We start from the raw sequence: 18,679 nt of genomic DNA, 5'->3' as shown, positions 1-18,679 counted from the left end.
GTTAACTATTGGTTCTTTTAGCCTGGTTCCTTGTAATTAACTTAAATTGGAGGTTGATCGCTTTATGGATTGAAGCAGCAGCTACATTTTTTGGGGAACCAATTGTTGTGACCACGGGTGGCGGTTACCTTATTTTCCAGTGATTTAATGGATTGCTTGAATTTGCGATATGCCAGGGTTGAACACCCTATTTATTCTGAAATTTAGGACTAGCATTGGTCACTGTGTTAAACCTCCCACATTCCTTTTTTTCTCACTTACCCCCCCGATCCCACTCCTCCACTCCCTGGGGCACTAATGTATTCTTATTATAACAATGTATTGTATATATATGACATATTACACCTCGGGGCACATTGTGATTAAATAACAGTGTGCCAATCAAAATATATGCATTTGTGTTCCTATATTTGTATACATATATACCTGTATTGATATTCCTTGTTCTGATTACATACCAAGTACTGGGACCACTCTCTTTATGTAACGTTATGGATTGAAGCAGCAGCTAAATTTTTTGGGGAACCAATTGTTGTGACCACATGTGGCGGTTACCTTATTTTCCAGTGATTTTATGGATACTAATGGATTGCTTGAACTTGCGATATGCCGGATTGATAAAGATCGTAAAGCTAATGGTTAGAGCAGTGTTCTCTGGATTTAAGGCTGTGATGATACCCTGCTTAAAGGTCCGGACTCCCAGTTTGTTCCGTCCAGGCCTCAGTTTTGATCTATGCAAGTCCAACAATGCTGGTCAGAGGCATACCACATGCATCAGAGATACCTCTCACGGTCCACAGCCGCTACACACAACCTCGCCTGAAGTACACCGCCAGGTAGGAATATGTTTTTTCAAAAAGCCACTCACACAGCCTAAGCGCTAAAAATGTATGAGTATGTGTAAGCAAGGTGGGGCCAACCGATAGGATTTAATTACGGCCCACACGTGATTTCCATTGGCTAATGTCTCTGTCTAACAAACTGGAGCCCAGTTGAATTTGCTTCTTGGTGCTTACTTTTTTACTTGGGTTGAGAGCCCATAGTTCACTTGCAGATCATTTTTAGCGGGGATTCATTAAAAACATGGATGGTGTTACCCACTGATGATACAGATGCTGATGTCAGTACATAACAGGGACTCAAGTGAGCAAGCTCTAGCCTGCCTAAACTTGTGGCACTGGTTAAGAAAGGCTCCCACACTTTGTAAAGAATAATTTACAAGACCAAGCTCCAGGGGAATCTGGGCTCCAGACGAGGTTTTTGGTAGCTGCAGCACCTTTTGGTAGATTTTAGTGACATGTTGGTTAAGTGCAATGCTAAGATTCATAACCATATGACAGGGTGGGACCTTTCTTGGACTGTAGTACCTAAGGCATTGAAGCTAAACAAGGACCAGTCACTTTAGCGAGTTTGGGGAGGCTGACTGGAAGTGCCAGGGCTTTCATGGCATTTTTACTACAATGTTTTATTAAAGAGCCCCTTGAGTCGATGTAAAACAGATATTTACAGGTTATACCCATCGAAAGTTGAAGCTTGTTGAACGCCCAGCCGCCACCTCTATAGCACTTTCTGCCAAATCTCACTACTTGAGTTTTCTTAAGATTAACCTACAAGTTGTTCATGGTGGAGTACCTGTATAATGTATTCTGCAGGTGCTGCAGTCAGACTCTAGTAAGACTGAAGAGAGCAAGATTCTCAGCATATAGGAGATTGCGGATCTGCGTACCACCGTTCTTCGGAGCGTGGCTATTTATTGCATCTAACTCTGCTGAAAGGCCAGATAGAAACAGGTTAAAAAGCATGGGGGCTAACATACATCCCTTTCTTACTCCCCCCGGACGTCAGTATTTTTCTGGATAGGTGTGAATCAGAGCCTATCTTCACTTGAATCCAGGTGTTGGGATGGAGCTGGATGATTGAATTCAGTAAATGGGACGGAATTCCCCATTATGTTAGTTTGACCCATAGAACCTCCCTCAGCACATGATCGAAAACAGCTTTGAAATCCGCAAAGCAGCAGAAGAGTGCCGTAGAAGAAGTGTTTACTTTAACAATGAGGATAGATAAGGCTAGGAGATTAGTCAGTGCTCCAGGGTTAGCCACAATGCCAGTTTGATTTTTTGGTATCAGGTCCTTTGAAACGGCCCAGTTTTTCAGATCTTCAAGCAGCAAACTGGCAAACAACTTAGCCTCGGTATCCAATCAGCTTATAGTTGCATGGGGCTGATCTAGAGCCAGTCTTATGAATCGGCCAAATTATTGCACTGTGCCAAGAGTAGGGTACAGTTGAGCTTCATATGCTGTATTCAAACCGGTAACTAACTGCTTCGTCCAGAAAGGAATGTTCTTTTTGAACAAGGCCTTTGGTAGGCCCGGTGCTCCATCCGATCTAACTCTAGTTAATATTTTGCCCAGCTCGGAGGGTAAAATGGCTAGATCTTCACTTGGATGTTTCTGTCTTCTTTGCAGATTAACCGGCCACTCCCTATAGATGTTGGTCAATCTGCAAGGTTTTATCGCCCTTGTCTGGAAGTGACCTGCCAAAAATATTACCCATTCCTGGTCTGAGATGTTTGCAGAGCCTAGGCAAAGATTTCCATTAGTTTGTCTATTAACTAGTGCCCAGAAGTTTCTAGGGTTCCGACTTTTACTTGCAAAGTGAAGTATGCACCAGAGGTGTTGAAGATGCTGTTTTTCAGTTCGACATGCCCATCTATAACTAGTTTGTGCGATTTCATAGATGGACAATAAAACTTTAGATTCTGGGTGACTCTTTACCGCCCTAACAGCAGTGTTTCTGGTTTTCTGTAGCGCCATGTTTCAATTGAGTGAAAGGCCTGCCTGCTACTACGCCCCATACAATGCTGCGTCGGATTTTGGGATTGATTTAAAAGCAGAGTGCAGAAATTCGCTCAGTCTTAATCTATGGTCATCTGACCCAATTGAAGACAAACAGTAAGTGGTTCACTCTTCCAAGACCTTAATGCTAGCCTCTTCATTCCATCAATTTAAACTCCTGTGTGTAGCAGAATATAGGTCAAGGTCAAAGTGATGGTGATGACTTACGGGCGATGATCGCTTTATGAGCGTTCTATAATGCTGTAGTTTTCTATGTATGGAAGTAGTTCTGAATTGCAAATTGTATAGTTAAGATACGAGTACTTTCTGACTTTTCTCCACAACCAGTTTGGGGCGATATCCTGAAGAAATCTCCAATTCAATGAAACCCGCAGTGTAAAGTTGTAAAACCCAATGTTTGCAGAGGCTACAAAGTTTTTGAGTTCTGGGTTTTACCTATACCTTCAATGGTGGTAAGGATATCGGAACTAAACTTTGCGTCTTCCGTTGACCCTTGAAAAAGATTGGTGTTAAATCCCCCGTAAGGAGGCAATTTGAAAACGTAAAGTCCCTGCAAGGTCACGCAGGACAGTAAATAGGAGATTCAACTGAGACCTTTTTGTAAGGGCATTAGGATTAATGTAGGCATTAAGAAGTAGCCGAAGCCGCTGCTGTCTCCATCAGTTAATTTTAATTCCAAGGAGCTAGTTCTGCTGAAAATATAGTGGTGCCATGGGGCCTTTAAGGCTACACGACTTACAGAGCCCCCTTTGGCTGTCCAAATTTCTGATCTCTTACAACTGGCTTCCAATATTCCAAGTAACCGTTGGATGGGTAGTTTTTGGCGGCCCATGTTTCCTGGAAGGCAAGACAGTTGTGACCGGAAAAGAAGTTACATATTTCTGGTGTAGTTATTTTATGTTGAAGTCCACTGATATTCCAGGAGCACAAGACTGATGGAGACCGCGTCTGCAAGTGTTCTGAATTTTGTGATTGAGCCTCTGTTTTTTTTTTCAACCTTAGTTCTGGGTTCACAAATGACTTTCCCATCACGTAGGTGAAACTTACAGTACACGCACACAAATACACAAATACATACACACAACCACACACACACACACCCCCCTTTTAGATTATGTTTTTAACATTAGAGTTGTTGTGTTTGCTTGCGCACTTGTTGAATCTTTAACTAACAGCTCAACTGTTCGATTAGTATGGGAGATGGGTGGCATATTTGAAACTACTCGATAATCAAAAAAAGAGTGTCTATAGGACAGGCTAAGCCGTTCTAGGGAGCACAAACACAACCGCACTGGGATGTTGAAGAAAGCCCTCACTCACCACCTAGTGATGACATGCTTCATCATCGGGCCCCACCAAAGAGACCTAGTGTCTCTTTGGTGTGCTGCAACGCCAGGATTACTGCGGAGCGGGATAGTGAGTTTAGGGCGTGTTGAGTTCAATTAGGACTAGTGAGTGTTGGGGGTATTTAAAATAGTCAGTAGTGTATCAGAGATAATGACTTTATTAAATGATCACTAAAGACTTAGGAGTTAAAATATGTGAGGAAACAGTCCACTTTAATTGAGTGGTGGGTTCCTAAAGGTTAGTCGACATGTTTCTTGCCATCGAAACAGTGTTAATTTACCCGGCAATTCATCAGGACTGTGTGTGGTAAAACCCTGGCGGTATGGGCACGCTAGGGCCCACCCTTACCTAGGGGCGCGAGAGTGAAAAAATTAAAGGTGAAAAAAGTGCAAAAAAATTAGGAATTAATAAAATATTCCTAATTACTCCTGGTTTAGGAGGCTTCTACTTATCGTTTCTGCAGTTAGTAGGTGTTGGGAATAAACACCATGGGTCTCAGGAGGGGGGTGGAAGCGTATTCGGCACACCGCCCTCGACGCTTAGCACCCTCAGTAGGCCTACCTCACCCTCGAACCAGACGATGAATTGCCGGGTAAATTAACACTGTTTCGATGGACACTTTGGCATTAAGGAAGATAGTAGATAGATCATCTCTCGAATACTGTTGTGTCCTTTTGGAGGAAGTGGAAAATAACGTGAAATTAACAGTTATTGCCATATGCTCGGGGAAGACTGTCGAATTGAGAGGACAATCAATCAAGGTCGCATAAGATTGCAAAGCCCATTTAGCAAGGGCATTAATTTCCTTTCCTGGAACTTAGCAGGTTGCACATTTATAAACACACCTTGGATTCCCTGAATGTCGAAATTATCTGCATCCACGAGACTTGGTGCAGGGAGGCCCTGGAAAGTAATCATTTTTATGCAATTAGCTGCTTGGCAAAAAAATCCAGAAAAGGACACGCAAGTTGAGGGATTGCCACATTGCTAGTACTGAATATTCCTGGTTTTATAAAACCTTTTTTAACCCTTCGATTTTAGCACAATGTACACAGTTTGATTGGAACAGTGATATGAGACCTGATATGGATACCTTTTTCCTTGCAAATATAGATCTTCCTAACGGATTGAAAAAAAATCATTTGATCAAATCCTTGTTAGATTTTATATATCGTAAAAATAGAAAACATTAATAATCAAAATACTGTAGGGGACTGTAATGCTAAGGCATAACAATGTTTGCAGACAGAGAAAGAGAAGAAGCCCAGAACTTTTTTATTCCTATTTTTCCGTCATCACAGAGCAAACTAAAGAGGGAAGCTCCTGTTAAAACTCTGCGTGGATAACAGAGTTACCTTTGCAAATGGAGGATTCGATAGATATTCCAGCTCATCCCGATCATACCTATATAAAGAGTTTTTCAATAATGGATTACATTATTACACCTCACATCTTATTTGGTTTACTATCTGATCTGAATTAGGGGTGGGTAAATGGTTCCATTCCACTGCAGAATTGGCAGAATTTTGCCCACTCTGCGTTACTCTTTAAAGCAGCATTCAAGCTGAAAACCACCAATCGCTACGAGGTTGAATTTTTCTCCTGTGAGGCTCCAGAAAATGCCAGTGAAATTTTGCATCCCTTGGAGAAATTTTCAAACGTGGGCGGTTGCCAGCATTCAAAGTCAGAGGGCTGCCGTTCAAGTTGATATGCTGCCGCTCAAGTAGATTTGACACTTGGGTGACATCAAAATCTACCCGAATGGCCGCGCGATCTTGCGCAATGCATGGTGCCATTCACCTGGATTTTCAGCACTGCTAGCACTACCAGTGCTAAATTGCAGCATGGGAAGCTCTAGCTTCTGCAGAATTTTGTGGAGAGTCTCTTAAACTCTGCGGAATTTTGCAGAGTGAAACTCCACCAGTTCCACCCACCCCTAATCAGAATATAGTTGAAACTTCTGTGAGTAATCATATCATTTTATCATTCACCATCCACATTGTTCCAGAGGGCATCTCGTCCTGGAATATGTAGGGAAAGAAGGTCCACTTCAGTGCATCGAAAAGTAGGGTGCGTTTGGAATGCTTCCAACAAAGAGAAATTTAAAAAAGCAATACAAAAAAGCCCTAAAAGGTAGAATAGATCAGGGATTAATCTCATTTCATGAATTTGAACAGGACATGATGACGTTTGTGGTTATGAAACCTTTGCTCCAAGAATTCCCTCTGGTAAATAGAAGAACCTTTAAAGACCTCTGTAATGAGTCTAGTTGCACAAGTTACTTACCTTCAGTAACGATTTATTGGTAAAAAACATTAGTCGTGATAGATTCCTTACCTTAGAATTACCCCTAGGCGCCAGACTGGATCTGGAAAGTTCTCATCAGCAGTACCCCTGCGCGTCGGTAGGCGGCGTTGTGCGGCTCCGCGTGCGTTGTTGGCACTGGAATGACGTTGGAGCTACTTATGCCCATGCATGCCAACGTCAGTTCTGGACACGACTTTCCGTGCCAGAAACGCAGAGCCATACAAGAAACTGACCACTGGTGCCATGAAACTAGGGCCCTGGAAAGGGATGACCTTACCCTAGAAATCAGTTCGCAGAACGGGGAGGATGGGTGGGGCCGTAAGGAATTTATCACTACTGTGTCTTACAGATATATCGTTACCGAAGGTAAGTAACTTGTGCATCTGAAAGAAACACAGTGATAGATTCCTTACTTTAGAATAGATACCCCAGCAATACCAACCCTGGTAGCGGGTCTGCGAACCAAGATTACACCAGAAAGTCCTGGAGAACAGTATGGCCAAAAAAGCAATCTCTCCGGACTTGGCTTTCCAGGCAGTAGTGCTTGGTTAACATGTGCAGTGAGGCCCACGTAGCTGCCTGACAGATGTCATGCAATGGAACACTGCGTCCCAAGGCAGTAGTGGCTCCCGTCCCCTTGATAGAATGGTCGCGCAGCCCCACCGGAGGCTCCTTTTTAGCCAAGGAATAACAAGCCTTTATGCACATAACGGCCCACCAAGAGATGGTCAGCTTGTGCACAGCCCGACCTTTCTTGGCACCCACGTAGCCAACAAAGAGCTGGTCATCCACCCGGAACGGTTGTGTGCAGTCCAGATAGAAAGAAAGCGCACGTTTTGGGTCCAGACGGTGGAGCCTCTCACTCTTTCGAGGAATGCGAAAGGCGTAAATAAGGTGGGCAAGGTGATGGTATGCCAGATGTGAAAGACAGTGATAACCTTTGGCAGAAAAGAGGGACGAGTCCTTTGAACAACTTGTCCGGATGGACAGAGAGAAAAGGAGGCTTAGAAGAGAGCCTGGAGCTCAATCACCCTTCTGGTAGAGGTGATGGCTACCAGGAAAGCAGTCTTTAGCGTGAGGAGGCTAAGAGGATAATTGTGAAGTTGCTCAAAGGGAGCACACATCAGAAAGGTAAGAACAATGTTCAACACCACTGAGGCATCACTAAATGGACAGGAGGAAACATGAGCCTGATGCCTTTCAAGAACCTATTTACAACGGGGGGACTTGATAAGGGAAGGCTGATCTGGAAGCCTTAGGATGGCGGAAATGGCAGAGAGGTAACTTTTGATAGTGCCCAGAGCAGAGCCCTGATGGGTCACAGAGAGAAGAAACAGAGGCGGAAAGGGGATCCACAGCCTTTGCTGTGCACCATGCCACAAACTTATTCCACCTGCAGGCATATACCGTCTTAGTGGAGGGACGCCTGGCTGCCAAGATAACTACAGACTTCAGGAGGCAGGTCGAAAGACGTCAACTGTCGCCGCTCAATCTCCACGCAAGGAAGTGGAGACCGGACAGGTTCAGGCGGAGAACCGTCCCCTGCTGCTGTGACAGAAGATCCTCCCGAATAGGCAGACGAATCAGGGGATAGATGCTCATACTGAGTAGCTCAGGATACCATACTCTTCGAGCCCAGTCCGGAGCCACAAGGATGACTTGGGCCCGGTAGCGCCTGATCTTCTTCAGCACTCTGGGCAGAAATGGTACAGGCAGAAAGGCGTACAACAGACCGCAACTTTACTCGCGACGAAAAGTGTCGCCGAGCGAGTGCCGCCTTGGAAATTTCAACACGCAGAAGTGATGACATTGCGCGTTCTCTTCGGTGACAAACAGATCTAACCAAGGCTCTCCCCATTGCTGAAAGAGTCCTTGTGCCACTTCAGAGTTCAGACGCCATTCAGTGATCCATCATGCACCAGCGGCTGAGTTTGTCCGCACTGGCGTTCAAGGAACGTGCCAGGTGTTGAACCACCAGGGGCATGCCCTGATGTTCCAGCCAAGCCCAGAGGCGCAGAGCCTCTTGGCAAAGGGTCCACGACCCCAACCCGTCCTGTTTGTTGCAGTACCACATGGTGGTGGTGTTGTCACTGAACACCTGCACAACCCTCCCCATGACAGAAGGAAGGAATGCCTTCAGTGCAAGCCGGATCGCCAGAAGCTCCAGCAGGTTGATGTGGAGCTGAGACTCCCCCGGATACCAGAGGACTCTGATCTCCGCCTCCCCATGTGCCACCCCATCCCAGAAGGGACGAGTCCGTCACCACTGTGTATTCCGGTTGGGGAAAGGAGAGGGATCAGCCATTGACCCAATCTCGATTCGTGAGCCACCACTGCAACTGTCTTGCAGTGCTCTCCGACATCTGGACGTGAACGGACAGGTTGCCTTGGTGCTGTGCCCACTGGAACTTCAGATCGCACTGCAGAGCCTGCATATGCCATCTGGCATGATCCACCAGCAGGATGCAGGAGGCCATCAGACCCAGCAGTCGAAGCGTCATCCTGACCGAAACCCAGGACAGAGGCGGAAAGATCGGAATCATAGCCTGAATGTCCTGAACTCGCTGCTCGGGAGGATGAACACAACACTGCGCCGAGTCCAGAACCGCTTCGATGAAATGGAGCCTCTGGTAGGGAATCAGGTGCAACTTCGGCACATTGATGGAGAACCCCGCCAAATGCAAGAGGTCGGCCGCAGTCTGGAGATGGAAGAGAACTGCCTGGGGCGAGCCCGCCTTCAACAGCCAGTCGTCGAGATAAGGGAAGACTGAAACCCCTGATCTGCGCAGATAACTGCCACCACCGCCATCACTTTCGTGAACACCGGAGGGGCGCTGGTAAGGCCAATGGGGAGCATGGTGAACTGAAAATGCTCGTGGCCTACCGTGAAACGCAGGTAGCGTCTGTGGGCAGGCAGGACGGGGATATAGACTTGCAGGACGCCTATGTTCAACACCACCATCCAGTCTTGCGGATCTAAGGCAGAAAAGACCTGAGCAAGCGTGAGCATCTTGCACTTCTCCTTCCTGAGGAACCGATTTATTTTCTGAAGGTCTAAGATAGGACGCAGGCCCTTGTCCTTCTTTGGAACCAGAAAGTAGTGGGAATAACAACCACGACCTACATCTGGCGTCGGAATGCGCACAATGGCCCTGTGGCCAAGAGGGCCGCAACTTCCTGCTAGAGAAGCGTCAAGTGATCCCCTGACATGCGGTTGTACTGAGGTGGCATGCCTGGAGGGATTGCCTCGAAGGGGAGGGAGTAGCCCCTTCGCTCAATTTGCCGCACCTACATGCCCGAAATGATGTTGCGCCAGTACTGGAGATGATGGCGTATTTGTCCACCCACTGGCGTCTGATGGTCCTGAAAGGTTGGAATAGGAGGGCTTGGAAGCGGATGCTGGGGGGGGGGTGAAGGAGGACTGGCCCGCCCGCTGGCCCCCTGAACTGCCTTGACGGTTCCCACATCCGCTGCCACGCTGACGTTGTTGCTGCTGTGGCCTGTGGCTCTGCGAACGCTGTGGGGCACCCCTTCCGTGGCCACGAAAAGAGCGAAAAAGCAGAAGGCGGAGGAGGCCGAGCGGCCGACAGACCCAAGGACTTGGCCGTAGCCCGGGAGTCCCTGAAGCGCTCCAATAAGTCTGCCTTGTTGCCAAAAAAGTGAATGCCATCAAAGGGCATGTCCATCAAGGTGTTCTGGACATCCCCTGAAAGCCAGTAGTCCTCAATCAGGCGTGGCACGGAAGCGCCACCGTCGTGGAAATTGATCTGCCCAGTGAGTCGGCGGTATCCAGCTCACAATGTATGGTGAATTTTGCTGTATCTCTCCCGGCCGCAATCGCCTGGGAAAGAACTGTGTGGGCCTCCTCCGGAAAGTTGAGCAGCCCCTTCGCAACCGTGTCCCACAGAGAGTGGGTATGACGGCCTATGAGGCATGCAGTGATCACCGACCGCAACCCTAAGCTGGCAGATGAACAGTTTTTTACCTAACTGATCCAGCTTCTTGGATTCCCTATCCGGAGGTGCGGTAGTGAATGCACTCTGGGAAGCTGAGGCTTGGACAACCAAGCTCTTAGGGGTGGGGTGTTGGGTAAGGAAGAGGGGGTCGCCCGGAGCCGGAAAATGGGGTCGCCCGGAGCCAGGCGATGGCGTTGGGCCACGTTCCTATCTACAGGAGCCCCAGTGTTGGGCCTGGACCAGGTGCCCAAAAGAACGTCCATCAGTGCTTCATTAAAAAGGTAACAAGGGCTCCGAAGAAGTAGCTACCGGTTGGAGCACTTCTGTCAGGAGGTTAGTCATGACGGCCACCGTAAAAAGTTCGAGGTGGAGAGCCTCGGCTGCCCTACACAACACCACTGCGTAACTGGCTCCCTCCTCCATATCCTCGGTAGGAGGAGACAGCATGCCAGGGTCAGGTGAGTGTCAAGACCACTTGCCTCCCCCAAATCCTCTGCCCAGTCCGCATCATAACCACAGAGGGTCCTCAGACCCCTCTCAGTCCTCCCCTTCCGAAAAGAGGAGGTAAAAGGCATCCAAAAACTCAGTCAAAAAGTGACTGAGGGTACTAGCTATTCCCGGATCTGCGCTTGCTGGCGCAGAAAAAGAAAGAACTGACGTCAGCACGCGTGGGTGCATCTAAGTAGCTCAGACAACGTCATTCCGATGTCAACGACGCACGTGGAGCCGCAAGATGTCACCTACCGACACTCGGGGGTACTGCTGACGAGAAAACTTTTCGGATCCAGTCTGACGCCTGGGGGTAATTCTAAGGTAAGGAATCTATCACTAAGTGTTTCCTTCAGATTGAATAAATGATTGCACAGGAGTAGTTAACTTTCTAAAATTTGACCAATTCCAAGTAAAGTTGCAAATTCTTCGGACAACGTGCTCTTTTCTCCCTCAGATTTCTCCTCTAGGTAGCAATTTTTCACTTGCCGTCTAAAAAACAGGTGTAGGACATTATTCATCGATCTAGAGTTTCAGGTGCTAGGGGTCCAGATCAAAACCCTATTAGAATTCTAACCCTTGTTTAGGTATTGTTATTGTACTATAGATATAGCTACCTCACGGAGGAGCAGTGTTATCCTCCAAATATACTAGAAAAGTTTCACCCGTCAACCTAGTAGCTATAGGCAGATAACACTGCTTGACTCATCTGGAAAATATTTGGCAAGAGCATTCTAAATCAGCTGCAAAGTTGGGCCGATGATAATAATATCATCCGGCTGGAGCAAGCTGGATTCAAACCAAATAGTTCAACCATTGGTAATATTGCAGTTCTGCAAATGATCTTGGAGAAATAGGAATCAACGCCTAGTGTACCAGTCTATGCAGCCTACATGGATTTTTCAACCACATGTGACAGCTTGGGCTACTCTGTGGCGAAGGCTCCGAGACTTTAATGTACCAGAGACGCTGCTTAAGATCTTTACTATATGGTGCTATATTCTTTTACCTGGTGTCACCTATTCTTTTCAGAGGACTGTGGTGTGTCGCCTGAATTTTATCGAAAAACGGTTTAAAGCAGGGTTGCTTGAGACTCCTTTATTATTTTCACTTTATATCTTTGATCTGCCTATTGCGCTGAATGAAATGGGAGGGGACGCCCCGAAGATAGGTCACCGAAATATAGCTTTGCTATTACACACTAATGATATTATGCTCTTGGACTTCACACCGAAAGGTTTGAAAAATGTGATCGTCCTTATTTGAAAAGCAATATTAAGTAAAATGATGACTGCGATAAGAGATGTAGAAAAATAGAAAATATAAATCGTTTTTGGGAGTGAGGAGATGGAAGCTGTTTATACACACCCTTATTCAGGGAAATCATTTTTTGCCAAACTATTACATAAAGAGCACATTTTACACCTTTCAAGCAAAGCAATGGTCCATACACGTACACTTTATTAACTACACGGAGCAACTGGTCAAAGACATTTCATTCATTTTCCTTCGTTATATTGTGCAAAAGTTCCCCCACACTACTTTATGGAACAAAAATTATAGACATAAAGCCCTGGAACTTTATACACGAGATAGGAGGGTAAAATATTTTAATTTAAATATGATGGTTCTGATTGAAGCAATATGCCTTGAAATAAGTCTATCAAGTTGTTACATAATAGGGCTGGCTGATTTTCTAAGTTGCGAATATGGTCTTCTGCATAGGGATGAAAATACTTCAAGAGGCTTATGTTTAGAAGCTTTTAAACAGAATATGAAAGTTTATACTTTCTGTAAAAAGTTTAACTATGCACTTTAACACTTTAATTTGAGTAAGGTTCATCTAATAGAAATATTTCTTCTCCAACTTAGAAATTATTTTAAATACTTTGTTGAAAGAATCTACAAGAATCATGGTATATTGATTTTTAAGGGGAAAATGATGATGGATGGTCTAGTATCTGCATGTATTGAAGCACAGCTACAACATTATTTATTATGGAAGTTAGATCGCAGAGTTAAAAAAAAAATATATTGTTCCATATGAATATCTCATAAAAAATGGTTACAGGTGCTTGGAACAGAATAATTGAGTATAGACTATGCAATTTATTTAATAAATCCATACAAAATCTTGATCATGTGTAGTTTTCCCGAATTTTGCACTTTAACCGGTGCCTTTTCCTGAAGCCTTTGTATGTAAAATATAGTGTTCGGACTGCAAAAGAAGCGCACTCATTATTTCACCCAGAGCATGAAATAACATGTTTCAAATTTCAAAAAATATTTAAAAGCTTTTTAAATTTGTATTGATCATGTTTTTTTTTTAATTAAGTAAAGAGAATCTCATTGGTCATCTAAATCTTAGTATACAATTGAAATAAATTGGGTTAAGGAATAGGGAGATCCTAAAGGGTAACAAACAGAATTCTACTTCAGTAAAAATGAAGGGATGTTACAGTCAGAAGTTAAGAAGTCAGAAGTTAACATGTGGGAGGCACTTAAGACAGTGATTAGGGGGCAGGCCATATTAGCGGACACTGGTAGCCACAGGGCAAGGGAGACAGCTGCATAAGAAACAGAACACCAATTAGTTCAGTGCCAAATGACTAGCTGCTAGACCAGAGACCAGATCTGTGCCATTGGATAGCACTGTGCAGAGCAGAATACAGATTAATCAAAAGTGAGACAAGGGCACAACATGAAATTCATCAAGGCGGCAATAAAGTGACTGCGCACTTGACCTGATTGGGAAAGAGGGAGGTGGACCACAGATGGATATAACAGTTTAGGTCAAACCTGGGGGAATTAGTGAAGTCAGCCGAGAAATTGTGCAGGTGTTTGCACAATACCTGGAGACATTTTACAAACACAGACTCAAGTGCTCCATGGATGAAGTAAGGAACTTTGTAAAGTATCTCCCAATTGCTACCTTATCATGGGAAGGTAGCGGGGAAAATGGAGGTGGAGACTGGGAGTGGGGCAGGGGGCAATGGAAATTGCAAATGTAATTTAATAACTCTAAAGTGGGAAAGCCTTGGGCACAAATGGGCAACCAATCAAGTACTTCAAATGCCTCATCAGTAAACTCTGGGAACTTATACGCTGTATGTTAAATGGGGCATAGAAGAGAGGAAACCTCCACCAAATCTAAGGATGGACTTTTTGGTGCTCATTCTTAAACAGGGAAAACTGCCTAAAGGCTCGTACAGACTAATTTTTATACTAAATATTGGGGTTTGGGTCTTGGCCAAATGCCTGTGCACAGTAATGAGTAGCCTGATACAAGTCTACATGGCTCAACCTCAGGCGAGTATCTAGATAATTACAGAACGCAAATGTGATGATACAGGAACCAGACATGATATCACTTATTATGCAAATGCATTTGACTCATTGGAATGGCCCTTTATACTATTAATCTGAAAGACCATGGGTTTTGGCCTCAAATTTGGGTCTTGGACGTCTATCCTCTAAACTAAACAAACTGCTGTGGTGCGAGTCAATGGTACCATTTTGAAGGATTTCTGGTACTTTAAGGAACAAAACTGCTGGGAGATCCCCAAAAGAGGACAGAATCAGACAACAAAAGTAATAAAAGGCAAGTCAGGCTGACATCAGAAAGACAGGAGTGGTCAGTAGGCTCATCTTGGAAACACCCCCAGGGGACTCTAAAATACTACAAGACTTGCATTCACTTGAGAGCTTTAAAAGTGGGACATACCTCTAATCTCCAAATTAGATGACAAATGGGGACCGCAGTGTATTAATAAATGACATACTTATAACAGTGGTAGTGGAGGATTTGTCCTTGTTGCCTCATTTACTGATACTGGGGATATGGCAGTCTATAACTGCCCAAATACACTCAGGTGTTTTGGAATGTACCAATCATGATGCTTAGAAAGGATACCTTAAAACTAGTTTTACTTGTGTTCTCCTTATTTTTTACATCTACACTGCTCTCCATGTTCTCCCATGTATTTTATGTTCTAACTGCATTCCTGCGATTTTGTTGTGTTCTGTTAACCCTGGCTCTTGTTATATTCAATTATGAGTATTCCTCTGTCACATCTCCCTCATTTTGTTAACTGTATGTAACCTTTGATCCTAAGATTTGTTTGCCTTTCTCCTGATTCGATGTGGATATTCGCATGTCCTTGATAGTAATTTGCATGTATCTATTGTTCCATTGATATTTGCCTTGCTCTTGCTCCTGTAAAGCGCTCCACTACCTCCGGGTCTAGCCAGCACTATATAAAACCTCCAAATAAATAAATAAATACATAAATAATAATAAACTAGTAAAGACGAAGTGATGTGCAAAGTGTGTGGGTCCTGCAGAATGTTAAGGAAATATGATGCCCTTGGGAAAAAACTCTGTTATATTTGATGAAGCCCAACTTCAGAGACATTGTTGCAATTCAAAATAATTTTGGTATATGCACTGGGAGGACGATGGTGACCAGGAATGTGTTCTCAAAACCCCCAAAATTTTAAAATCAATAACTAACAATCTGCCATAACATGCAATAATGTGTTTTTGTTTTGCTGCAATACCAGTTTTCCTTTAGTTCTTAAAAATCAAAAAAATATATTACAGAAAAAAACCTAATACATAAATAGCTAGCATTTTGCTACATAGCACACACTAGGTGAAGGATAAGGTGCTTCCTCAAGAATAGCCATATACTCCAACAGTAAATTAAAGTAACTGAACTCGATAAGTTATCAAATTGCTAGATTCTGTGACTGTAGTTCTGGGTGATAACGTTGGTCTTGTTGCATTTTAACAGATTTGGACAAACCTTGAGTTTACAGTACCACTTGCATGGACATCTCTAGCTGGGAAAATAAAATGTGCCTTGACCTTGTTGGTGCAAAACTACAGTAACTGGTGAACCAAAACATGTGTTCAGGTGTTGTATGCAGCAAACATTTAGAACTCGCTTAATATCTCCTCAAGTGGTCTTTGAACCTGTAAGCAAATTATATGCTTATACAAAGCAACTATCCTTTCCGCAAGTGAGGAGGAGCTATTACTAAGAGGAGACAATTATTGAGGCACTCTCCACCACATTTAAGGGATGCCTTGTGTTTACACATGAAATAATGCATATAAGAATGGAAGCAGGCGATAGAAAACTTAACATTTATGCAGACCTGCAAAACAAACGGAAGGGCATTGGGAAGCATACATTGTCAGACTCTGCAGTTCATCAGATAGGTAATGTGCATCTTGGGCCAAAAATGATAGTTTTATTTACATCAAAAAATAAACAGAAACAACATCAACAGTGGACTGGGTTTCTGAGTTAGTGTATGGCTTAGACTAAGGTTTAGGCAGAGAGCTTAGGGTAGGGGCTAAATTAACTGTTGGGGGTTAAGTTTAGAAACTGAGTACGGTTTAGGGTAACAACAGAGTTGAAGACAGGGGTTTTGGTAATGTAAGGGTTAGGATTAGAAATACAGCAGAGACTAATGGCCAAAATGAGAAAACACGATTATTTACAAATACATTTAGGAACATGTTCCAGAAACTAATCATTCTTGAACTAATCCTCTAAGATTATGGACCCCAAAAATAAACCTAAATCCTATCTGATAATAAACTAAAATTGACAACAGCTCTATCAGGCTGAAAACAAGTTAATCATGTCTGCAGTAGTATGCCTGGGTGATCAAAAAAGTGCAAGTGATGGCAGCCTTACGTCTTCCATTTGTGGAGACAGGAATTGCAAATTGATACTAGAGTATAAGAATAAAAACATGTTGTGAAGACACTGCACTAGATGGTAATGTCCTTCAAAGGTAAATACAACTTCATGTGAATCAAATCCTTAAAAAAAGTATATAGATAGCTTAAGTGGCTATACTCTTATGAGGTCTTCAACTGGGTATATCGTACACTTGATAACTATACGAGATTAGCTAATGAAAACTCTAAGCATTTAGTACTCCAAATACCTCTTGCAATAGGTAGAGGTCTGCAGAAATTAAGAGTTTCAAAACTCCTGCCATGGATCATCTTTGAGGCAAATGTGGATTAACTGGGCTTAAATACTACGATCCTGTGAGTCAGAGTATCACAGTAGCACTAGATTGTTCAGCTTAGGTAGCTTTTTGCAGTCAAATGTCGTTGATCAGCTATGCTCTAAAATGCTTCTGAATCAGGAATCCTGCTTTGTGGCAAAATGGGTTATTAGGCTTCAAAAGGGCCGACCATCTTAAGGAATGTTCCTCTCAAGTCATTGCCCTCTCACATGTCACTCCCTAGTAACCCAGTCTTCAAAAGGAGAGACCCTCAGTTTAGATGTGCACAACTTGTGCTTTCATCAAACGTTTGCACCAAGGTCAGAAAACAAACCGCAAAGTGGTGCAGTAATGAATCTGGTTACATATCTGTCCATCAGTGATTTTCTCCTAAACAGTTTGTGATTCTGAGTCTCTATGCATGACTTTCCCAGGGCTTTGTCTTGTACGCTACTGCAACAAGTTATCTAATTCTAATAGATCAGCCTGGAGGTGGGCTTGAGGAATTTAAAGATGTGTATTAAGGAATAAGAATGTTGTGCACTCGGGCACAAATACTATACAAAAGAGGCTACCACCAAATGGGAAAGGAAAGTGCCCTGGAAGACTGTTTACTGCACATACAGTGATATTTGTGAGAAGTCATAAGGCATGGAGACAAAGGGAAGTGAAATAGAAATGCAGACAGGTTGCTTTTGGATAACCACTCCAAAAGTGATCAATGTCTGCATTCAAGCAAAGATGGTGGTCAAGTGTGCGCACCAAAATTAATCATGTTGAAAGATAAAAATATCACATAAGAAGATTGGTCTCAATTATCAGTGCTAACTTCAAAGTTATACTGGAAGAGTGGTCAGTGCTAACTTCAAAGTTATACTGGAAGAGTGGTATCGTATACATAAAAAGAAGAAAATCGATAGAAGAAAATCTTTTCCTATTGTTTCATCAGTGTCTATCCCAATGAGAACCAAAGAAGGATGTTAATTTCAGTCCATAATGCTTTTGAGAGAAGGGGAGCTAGCAACCAACTATAATGCAACAAGGACACATTCAATAATTGAAAGTATCCTGTTGATACTTGAAAACCAGTTGCTGTTTAAGAATGATAGGATATGGGACATTGGTGAGTAAATACAATCCCACCCAACTGGTCAACTAAAGGAACGTTGACCACGCCAGTCCAAGTCGATGTGGATCAATGTTGAAAGGAAAATATTGGTAACGTTATAGGACGGTATAGTGAAATCCTGAAAGGCAAGATAGAAAAGTAGTGAGCATTAGATGGACAGCACAGTATTCTTAGGGGGTCAAGTAAGTGAAATAAACATAGAGCAACATGCTGTTGGAAGGCTAAGGGAACCGTCAAACTATAGTGACTAGTAATGGGTAAGATACCTTAATGCTGGTCTGGTTTTAAGAGGTATGTGGCCACAAGGTGCAGGAAGTACAAATTAAAATAAAGGCTTAAGGCGCGCTTATGTCGGGCAAACATTAAGGCTGAAGGCCACTGAAGAAGGATAGTTCTGCAAGAAAAGGACTGCAAATAGAGAAAGTAGCAGGTGAATAAGTTTCACAGACCCTATAAAGCTGTTGCGCAAGGGAAAAACAAGTGTGAATCAAAGATCATGAAAAGTGATCAGTTCCGTAATATTTTCAGCAAACAACGAAAGAAAAATCCAGACTCCATA

General features: G+C 43.6%; 1 protein-coding gene across 2 annotated transcripts in view; it reads right to left on the bottom strand.

Annotated features, from left to right (window-relative positions):
* ZC2HC1A (zinc finger C2HC-type containing 1A) overlaps positions 1 to 18,679 on the bottom strand; it is a 275,323-nt gene that overhangs the window by 146,749 nt on the left and 109,895 nt on the right. The gene's annotated exons all lie outside the window — the stretch shown is intronic.

The sequence above is a fragment of the Lissotriton vulgaris genome, chromosome 4_1, assembly GCF_964263255.1.
Source record: "Lissotriton vulgaris chromosome 4_1, aLisVul1.2, whole genome shotgun sequence".
Taxonomy (NCBI): domain Eukaryota; kingdom Metazoa; phylum Chordata; class Amphibia; order Caudata; family Salamandridae; genus Lissotriton; species Lissotriton vulgaris.
This window is presented reverse-complemented; position numbering and strand designations above follow the sequence as displayed.